This window comes from Notamacropus eugenii, chromosome 5 (genome assembly GCF_028372415.1).
Source record: "Notamacropus eugenii isolate mMacEug1 chromosome 5, mMacEug1.pri_v2, whole genome shotgun sequence".
NCBI lineage: Eukaryota > Metazoa > Chordata > Mammalia > Diprotodontia > Macropodidae > Notamacropus > Notamacropus eugenii.
In genome coordinates, this window is record NC_092876.1 from 382,520,259 (window position 1) to 382,530,458 (window position 10,200).

A 10,200-nucleotide genomic window follows, 5' to 3' on the forward strand; every position below is an offset into this window, starting at 1 on the left:
CAGAAGCAGCAGCTGCTGCTGCTGCCACAGTAACGACCACTTCCCTCACCCTCATCCCAGGGGATCAGAAAAATGCGGCAAAGCGAACTCAGATTTGAGCAAAGCCTTTGATTGCATCACAGATGACAGGCAAGGAAAAGGTTTCACAATGAATAAGACTAGGGGGGAGGGGAGAAGGAATGAGTGAACCTTACTCTGATCTGATTTGGCTTAAGGATGAAATAACAAACACACTAATTTTGGTATCTTACCCTGCAAGAAAGTACAGGGGGAATGAAATGGGGGGGGGGGGGCGCGTTGGAACCAGAGAATGGAGGAGAGGTTGGGGGAGGGTGTATTCAGAAACAAATACTTTTGAAAAGGGAAAGAGACAAATGAGAAAACACAATAAATGGGCGCTGAGATAAGATGGAGGGAAATGTAGTCTTTCACAACAAGACTATTATGGAAATGTTTTGCATATGTATAACCTATGTTGAATTGCTTGCCTTCCCAGTAAGAGTGGGTGTGAAGGGAAGAAGGGGGACAAAAAAAAAGGAGACAGCAACTCCTCCACTTTCTCCTCCCTCCCTTAATCTTCATTCATTATGGGCACTATGGCTTCTGGCAGAGCAACAGACAATGGGAGCCCACGTCTGTGGAGCAGTCTTGCCCCACCAGACTATCTCTTATATGGAGGAGACCACCAGCTGAGCTATTTTTGTTTTATTCCCCATCCTCTTGAGGGTCAAGACCCAGGATCCCCGACAGACCCAGTTCCCTTCCAGGCTGTGCCCACTCTTCTGCAGGTTTCAGGGCCAGCAGCAGCTGGCCCAGGGCTGACCCTAACAGCCCCTCAGCCTAGCCTGCTCCCTCTGCTTCTGTTCCCTCCCCAAGAAGCTGACATCTGAGCAGCCCCACATAAGAACTTAAAGATGGGAGCTTAGTTCTTGCCAATCACAAAAGCTATTGCTTAATTCTTTAAATTTACTTTTTAATTGACAGATTCTAATTTATGCCTTTGCAAAAATAAATTTTTCTCTTGCATATGTGGTTGCTTCTTGTCTGCCTGTCACATGTAGATTGGTCTTGGGGTCACCTCAGAGTAGTAGGGAAAAGGAGGCACAATGCTGGTGGAAATCGTGTTTCAAAGGTGGCTTCCCTTCTGCTCAGTAAGGCCTGTGAGGGAATGCCCTGGGCAGCAGAGGGAGCCAGAGGAAGAAGGAACTCCATGGACAGAAAACTGAAATGGAAAGAGGCCTCCAGGATACTCTGGTTTCCTGTCACCCCATCTAGATAGGGCATAAATAGGATTGTGGTACTCCAAGGTTCCCCCCAGCATTCTACTAAGTTTCTGAGCCAAAATCTCTATCCACTTCCAACCCAGATGATAAGATTTATTCTGGTCCTTCAGATACTCTATCTAATATCAACTCCAAATAATTTGGGGCTCAACAGAGTACTACGGGAAGAGAAGTTGAGCTGAGGGAAAATACCCTCTTCCCTTCCTGGCTAACTTGTTTAATTTAACCTGTTAACTGTTTTGTAAAGCCTGTAAAGGCTTTGCTCAAATCTGAGTGCACTTTGCAGCATTTCTCTGATCTAAGGGAAGGCTTATTTTACAAGGGATCTGAGATCTTGGCAGCCTAGGCAGGAAATACATTTTTAAAATCCCTGCAATTATTCCCTCCTGTCATGAAAGCAAATCTCTTTATTTAAATGAGGAGGTAAAAGTCTCAGAGTCTGATCAAGGGGTTGTCTCACTGAAATTGAAAAAGGCTTTCTTGATTGGGGAGTTCCCACCTGCTCCTTCAATAACAGTGAACAGGAAGAGACAGTTGAGGATTCTCTGTCCAGTGTCACTTGGCCACAATGCCTGCATTGAGGCAACCTCTCAGAAAGCACAAATGGACAAGAGCATAACTTCAGAATTACCTAAGGGACATTTAGAGTCAGCTGGAGCTCACCTTGATCCCAGGTGTCTCCAAACAATGGGAAAGGAGAGAGAGTGTGAGGATGATGGACCTCTGACTCCTTACTTCTAAATACAAAGGGGGAAAGACAGTTTAAAAAGGAAAGCAAACTAAGCTGGGTCCTAAAATTATCTAAAGGAAATTCACCCAATCCAGTAGGCTTATAGTAGGCCTCCAATGCCAAGATCATACACAGCAACCCCATTAGCAGCCGTCCTAGATGAAGATCCAAACAAGAAGACTGAAAAGGAGCAGTCAAATAGGTAGATAGGAAGAGAACCTGGTGAGGCTGGAGTTACGAAAACCTGGAGAGAAGAGTGTGAAGGAGGAAAGGATCCTAGGCTCAAGTCTCCCTAAGTTCTACTTCACTTGCTGATCTCATCAGCTCCTATGGATTTAGTGGTCATCTCTGTGCTTATAATTCTCAAATCTGCCTATTCTACCTGAAACTCTTTGTTGATCTCCAGTTTTTCATCTATAACTTCTTTTCAAATGTCACAAATTGGATGTCTGGCAGACATCTTTGGCTTGACATGCCCCCAAAAGACTTCATTATCTTCCCCCTAAACTTTTCCCTGCTATCTTCCCTATTATTATAGAGGGTACTACACCCTTCCAGGCTCCCAAATTTGGCATCATCCTGAACACCTAAAGTCTCTGTCTGCCATATCTAAGCTGTTGCCAAGGCTTGTCCAATATGACGTAATAAAGATACACTTCTCAAGAGTTACAAGTATCAGGTTTCCATGTAGGGATGTAAATAGTTTATTCTTGTTGAATAAAAATGTTTTTTTTCTTTCTTGTTTATCTTCTTATGCTTCTCTTGAGTCTTGTATTTGAAGATCAAATTATCTGTTCAGCTCTGATTTTTTCACAGGAAAGTATGAAAGTCCCCATATTTCATTGAATATCCATCTTTTCTCTTGAAAGATTATGCTGTTTTCCAGTTTTCTCAGCAGATTTTGTCAAATAGTTCTTTTCCCAGAAACTGGTGTCTTTACAGTAGATTGCTGTAATCATCAACTCCTCTGTCTTGTGTACCTAACCTATTCCACTGATTTATGCCTGCATTTCTTAGCCAGTACCAAGTAGTTTTGATGATTGTTGCTTTATAATACAATTTAAGATATGGTATGCCTAGGTCACCTTCCCTTGCATTACTTTTCGTTAATTCCCTTGATATTCTGGACTTTTTGTTTTTCCAGATGAATGTTTATACTATTTTTTCTATCTCTAGAAAATAATTTTTTGGTATTTTGATTGGTATAGTACTGAATATGTAAATTGATTTAGATAAAATTGTCATTCTTAGTATATTAGCTCAGGTTACACACGAACAAATGTTTTTTCAATTATTTAGGTCCGACTTTATTTGTGGGAAAAGTGTTTTATAATTGTGTTTCTATACTTCCAGGGTGTGTTTTGGCAGGTAGATTCCCAAATATTTTATAATGTCTATAAGAAGTTTAATGGGATTTATCTTTCTATCTCTTGCTGTTGGGCTTTGTTAGTAATATACAGAAATGCCAATGATTTATGTGGGTTAATTTTATATCCTGCAACTTTGCTAAAGTTATTATTTCAAGCAGTTTTGTTTTACTTGATTTTCTAGGATTCCCTAAGTATATTATCATATCAGCAGCAAAGAATGATAACTTAGTTTCTTCATTGCCTATTCTCATTGAAATTCTTTTTTGGTGACAATGGATATGCTTGTTTCACCCCCAATCTTATTGGAAATGCATCCAGTTTAACCCTGTTACATATACTGCTTGCTGAAGGTTTTAGGTAGATGCTGCTTATCATTTTAAGGACAGCTCCATTTATTCCTAAGCTCTCCTAGTGTTTTTAATAGGAATGGGTGTTGTATTTTGTCAAAAGCTTTTTCTACATCTATTGAGATAATCATATGGTTTCTGTTAGTTTTGTCGTTATGATCAATTATGCTGATAGCTTTCCTAATGTTGTACCAGCCCTGAATTCTTGGTATAAATTCTACCTGATTAAAGTGTATTATTCTTGTGATAAGTTGGTGTAATCTTTTTGCTAATGTTTTAAATTTTTTTTCTATATTCATTAGGGAAATTCATCCATAATTTTCTTTCTCTGTTTTGGCTCTTCCTGGTTTATGTATCAGTATCATATGTATATCAAAACAATTTGGTAGGGCTCCTTCACCAGTTTTCCGAAATAGTCTATATAGTCCTGGAATTGTTCTTTAAATGTTTGATAAATGTTGTTTAATCGTTTGTTTTGTCCCTCCTCAAATTATCTTTTCCATACTACTCAGTATGCAGATATGTCCTCCCCATGGAAAGAAAGCTCTCTGAAGGCAGGTAGACACAGTTTTCCTTTAGGATTTCTATTCCTTGTACATGACACAGAGCCTTGCCCAGAATGGGGATCTATTTCTTATGTGGGGGGTAAAGCAGATTCACTTTGAGTTTTGGCAAGTAGGTATTGCAATGGATAAAGTGTTGGACTGGGAGCCAGGAAAATCTGAGTTCACATAAAATCTCAGATACTTAATAGGTGTGTGACCATGAGTCAGTCAGAACTTTCATATACCTCAGTATTTTCTTCTGCAAAATGGGAATCATGGAAAAGAAGGATAATAATAGCACTTCATTTCTTTTGAGGATAAAAACAAAATGATAGTTTAAGTCTTTTTAACTTGATATTTTGTCTTCCAATTACATGTAAAAACACTTCTCAATATTCATTTTTCAAAACTGAGTTCCAAATTTTCTCCTTCCCTCCCTATGACCCTCAATGAGAAGGCAAGCAATTTCATATAGATTATTTTGACATCTGTAAATATGCAAAACATTTCTATACTAGGCATGTTGTAAAAGAAAACACAGACTAAAATAAAACATCAAGAAAAATAAAGTCAAAGAAGCATGCTTTGATATGTATACAGATTCTATCAGTTCTTTTTCTGCACATGGATGGCATTTTTCATGCTAAGTCCTTCAGAGTTATCTTGGACCACTCTTTTGCTTAGAATAGCTAAGCCATTCATAGGTGATCATCATCCAATAGTATTGTTACTGTGTACAGTGTTCTCCAGGTTCTACTATTTTCACTTTGCATCAGCTCATGTAAGTCTCCAGGTTTTTCTGAGAGCATCTAGCTCATTATTTCTTCTATTGCAATAGTATTTCACCACAATTACATACCACAAATTGTTGAGCCATTCCCCAATTAATGGGCATCCCCTCTATTTTCAATTCTTTGCTACCAGAAAAAAAGCTGTTATAAATATTTTGGCATAGTTCTAAATTGCTCTACATAATGGTTGAATCAATTCATAGCTCCCTCAATGGAATTTTAGTGTTTCAATTTTCTTGCATTCATCATTCTTCTTTTATTTCCTATTAGCCAATCTAATAGGTGAAAGGTACTCTTCTGTATCACCAAGACAATACTCACAGCACTGGTGGTGACCATGAATATCCTAGAGTACTTCTCAATCACAAAGTATAAAAGATTCTCCATACAGAAGGCAGAAGAAAAACATTTATTTAGAAACCAGCGTGATCAAGAAGTCAATAACCATTATCACAGCAGGGGGCAGAACATCCCCAAGCCTCCCCGCTCTGCCAGGGAGCCTGAATCCTCTCTGCTGTGCCCTGACTTCTCTCACCCACTTTCTCCCCGGTCTGCTCCACCCTTTCTGTTCAGCCCATTCAGCAAGCTCTTCCCACCACAGGTGATTTCAGCAGGTCACATGGGCCTATTAATGAATGAGAAAGATCTTTCCATTTCAATGGTATTCCATATTTTAATTTGCATTTCTCTAATCAGTAATGGCTTAGAGCATTTTTTCATATGGCTACATTGATTACTTTATCTGAAAACTTATTGTTCATATTTATCAGTCACTTGCCAACTGGGGAATACCCTTTATTTGTATAAATGGAACTCTTTTCTCTAGGTATTGGCCTTCATCAGAGACGTGCTTGAAAATGTTTTCTCCATTCATCCTTGCTGTTTCCCTCCATCCTCTCTTCCACCTGTTTATCCTGTCTTCTCTTTTTCACCCTGTCCTTCCTCAAGTGTTTGGTTCTCAACCCTTCTCTCCCTTAATTGCCCTCCCTTCACCCCCCATCTCCTTCCCCTCCTCACCTCCTTCAGGGCAGAACAGATTCATGCACCAACTGAACGTTGAGGGGATCAAAGCGGCTCCTACCACCCGCAGGAGCACGCGGTGTCTGAGCCTCTGGGCCCGGCTCGGGAAAGAGCCTGGGGAGGCGTGGTGTGTGGGAGCGGGAACACTAGTTGGGGGAGGGGCACCTTCATTCTGATACGCCGGAGGGGTGGGCGGGGCTCAGCCCAGCCCCGCCCCTCACCTCCGCACCTTCACAAGTGCCTTGGGCGCGAGGCACTCCAGCCCCCGCAGCGGCAGCAGGTGGGGGAGGGGTCTTCCTCACCCTTCCCTCCGCCCTCCCTACCAGGACGCGGTCCCGCTCATTGGCCCGCGGCCCAGGTGGCCCCGCCCTTAACAGCCACGTGATTATGACGTGCTAGGACTCGCCCCGCTCCTACCAGGGTCCCCAACGGCCTCCGCTGTGAGACACAGTTTTGGCCCCGAGCAGCGGCCTGGGCGGACAGGGACGAGGGGATGAGGGATAGAGGGACAGGAGGACAAGGGGACAGGCCAGCAGGTCCTGGCGCCCTGTGGGCTGTGCCGTGGAACCCCTCCCCCCCAGCCCGAGGGCAGCCTGAGGTTCTCGGCCTCGGCCTCAGTGAGAAGGCGCATCCACGCGGCTGCGGGAGCTGCGTGTGCGAGGCTCCCCTCCCCCCCAGTGCCCCTGAACCTGAAAGCACTTGGGGGTTAGGAAGGGATGGGCGGCCGAGCGCAGCCCAGGGGCGGATGGAGGAAAGGTTTGCGGGCCACGTGGGGGAGGACAGCCCTGGGGGGTCCCGGTTGGGTCACGTTGTGGTGTTTGCCCGTCGTTGCCATCACAGAAATGATGGCACGACTTGCACTTGACCAGCCTCCCTTCTCCTCCAGAGCCATCCGGGTCCCGTGAGCAGATGTTCATCAGGATCGTTGGGTGAGGTAAGGACACCTTGGAGGGTGATGGGCCTGTCGGGAGAGAGTCAGGACCAAGGCTTTGGACTTGGGGCTGAGAACAATTGGAGACACGGAGTTACTTATTTTCGGAGGAACGAAAGAGCCTCTTTTTCATTTTCAAAGCTGAGGGAGGACCGCGGGTAGAGACGGAACTCGAGGTCTGGCCTAGCCTCATGCCGTCCACCCTCGTCCTTCAGAGGCCTTCTTCTCTCGTTTGCACTGCCTCTGTCACGGCCTCTGCTAATCCTTCCAGGTCTGTCAGACCTCTCTCTCTAGTGGTGATCGATAGCCTGGCCTGCAGCCTCCTTTATGAAGACAAGCACTGCTCCCTCATGATAGTCCCACCCCTGGGGAGAAGGGAGAGGGTGCCATTCCGCCAGGTTTCCAGTCTGGCCTCCAGACCTGGAGGAAGGAGAGTATCACCCCTTCTGCTACAACATCTGCTCCTTCACCTCATCTGCCAAAGGCTTTAAAGGACTATCCTGGGGTCATTAAACTGTGGACACTGAAAGGTCCTGATATTTTTCATTTAATGCATAGAACCAACTGGTTATATAACTGGTCATGTTATCCATATCAGAAAGATCCTGAACTCTCACAGCTCTCAGTAGTGAAAGCTTGTTCTCTGTCACCCTGCCTGGCCTCTCTTATTCCCATCTGCCTCATCCCAGCACTCCCTTCCCTACCCCCCAACCCCCAGGGTCTCTTTCTGAAGCCAGTCATCCTTTCCTCCTCTTTGGAGGGTCTGTTCCATACATAATATGTGATTTCATCTTAGATCTTTTCTCTTCCCACTCCTTCCATCTTCGGGTTCTCCCAGCATCCCTGCTGATGATACAGCTTTCCTGACCACCCTTTCTAGCACTGGCTCTACTTTTACTACACCTGCCCCCACCCCCCACCTGACTCTTGTGGGGGATATGTGAAACGACTTGTTCCCAATTACCACCTTCTCTCTTTACCTCTGTGATTCATTTACCTGTTTGACTTTGTGCTTCATTCAGTCTATATCTGACAGACCATCAAAATTCTACTAGCTATTGTCTGCTGATTGACAGGATGCTTTCTTTTTGTCCTTAGCGAGGTTGGTACCTGGCTCACAGTCTGCTCTCCTCCTAGGGGACTTTCTACATTCTCGATCAAATATCCCAACCTCCCAGTTTTCTTCTTTTGTATAAGTTTGTTTTCCCCACTTGTTTGCAACTTGTATTCCCAGTAAGTCTATGAGTTCCTTGAGGTCAGAGACAATCTTTGGTATGCCCCACACCTATTACTGAGCTTGGCACATGGGAAGTGCTTATTAAATGTTTATTGACTACTTCCTGTTGACTGACTAATTTGAATTAGAAAGCCCACAGGCTCAAAACTTCCTCACAAAATCATGGGTACAAATTTACTTTGCTATCATTTTATTTCTTTGTTTTTTTCCATTTTCCGATTGTAAGACATGATAAAATAGTACAACTTGTGGATGTTGTCTCTGCAACAATATATTTTCTGGATTCATGGTTGGTCCTAAGGAAAAATAGAGAAGAAAGAAAAAACTTTTACCTATCATGATACAAAGATAATTAAAGCTAAACACGTTACAGAAAAATCCACAAGTTTAAGAACTTTCCAGAAAATGAAGTTGTGAAAACAACTTTGTTAGAGTGAGACAGATTTATATCTGGAGGTGTAGAAACAAGATAACTCAGTCAACTCAGATGTGTGTGTATGTGAGCTGAGGTAGAGGAAACTGTCTTGTATGTGAAAACTGGTAGTCTCCTGCTACTCCTATTTTGTCTGTTAATTTTGCCTATTAGTTTGTTTCACTCTTAGATTGGATATGGATAACGGATGGAATTTTTCCATCAGCTAGACCCATGAGAAAGTTCAATGATTGTCAATGCGAAGAAATGATAAAAATGACATTGATAAAGAATAAAGACGAAAATACCTCTCAGCATCTGATAAAACTGGCTTTTCTTTTTGTCCTTTTTTTCTGTTTTCCAGGTAGCCAGGAGAAATATCTGAAATGCAAGGTGAGGAAAAGATTTGTTTTCTTTCATGTACTTTTTTATGTATGTTGTTCCATGTATAATATAATCAGATTATGTCTACACATTACATGGGAGAAGTGTGCTACCCTTACATAAGAAAAATAAGATCTAGCAGGCTGTACAGTACCTTTGTGTGTTTTTAGGTATGTATGTACATGTGACTTTGTATGTAAGTATGCTTGTGTATGTGGATATTCATGTGAATGTATGCATGCAATTGTATGTGTGTTTTATGAATATATGTTTTTATGAATGTGTTTATATTTGTATGGGTATGTAAGTGAATGTTTGTATATATGTATGTGTAAGGGTATGTATGTGTGTATAGATATATGTGTATTGAGTGGGTGTGTATGTGAATGTGTATATGTGCAATATAGTGTGTGTATGTGTCTGTGAATGGCAGACCTTTTTTACCTCATTCTGTTCCAAAGGAAATTTTTAAATATCTGCTCAGTTTTTGATATAGGCCCATTTCCTACATGAATACTATTGCTTTTCCTTCACATAACAAGGGCTCCCTTGAAAAGGGGAAGTTGAAAAGCTTGTGGAACGTTACCATAAGGGCAGAAAAGGACCTTGGGAATCATCTAGCCCTACTCTGTCTTTAGTCTGAAAGTGAGGCCTAGAGAGGTTAACTGACTTTAATGAGGCTACATTCATAGTGAGAAGAGACCATTTTTTGTACCAACAATTCTAGATGTCAAATGACATTCACCTAAAATCCTTGAAATGAAAGTATGGTTTCAGTGATGCAATTGCACAGTGCAGTGAAGTTAGAGTTAGGAATATCTAACTTCAAATCCAGCCTTAGACAGTAACTAGCTGTAAGACTGGGCCAGTCACTTGGCCTCTCTCAGGCTCTTTCCATATCTATAAAATTGAGGTAAGAATAGGATCACCCCAAGGTGGTTGTGAGAATTGAGGAAGATAACTCAGGTCAAGCTCTTGACAAACTTTCAAGTTTTCTGTCAGTATTAGTTATGATTATTATTAGAGGTTATTACAACCCCTCTTTACATCCCCCAAGGTGATGGTTTGTCAATTCTTATCATGACTAACAAGTCAACTACAGATAATTCCCAAAGTAGAAAAGGGTTGAAAGCTAAAATTTTCTCTATTG

The 10,200-nt window shown here is 42.3% G+C and overlaps 1 protein-coding gene across 2 annotated transcripts in view; it reads right to left on the minus strand.

Moving 5' to 3' along the window:
- The window catches only part of LOC140506820 (claudin-34-like), a 44,548-nt gene extending 38,061 nt beyond the window's left edge, over window positions 1-6,487 (minus strand). The window contains exon 1 of one of the 2 annotated variants that reach the window (XR_011968099.1): window positions 6,084-6,487. The gene's annotated coding sequence lies outside the window, so the exon portion shown is untranslated. The remainder of the gene's footprint in view (window positions 1-6,083) is intronic. The other variant, XM_072614415.1, reaches the window with a different exon arrangement.
- Between the last annotated feature and the right edge of the window lie 3,713 nt (window positions 6,488-10,200).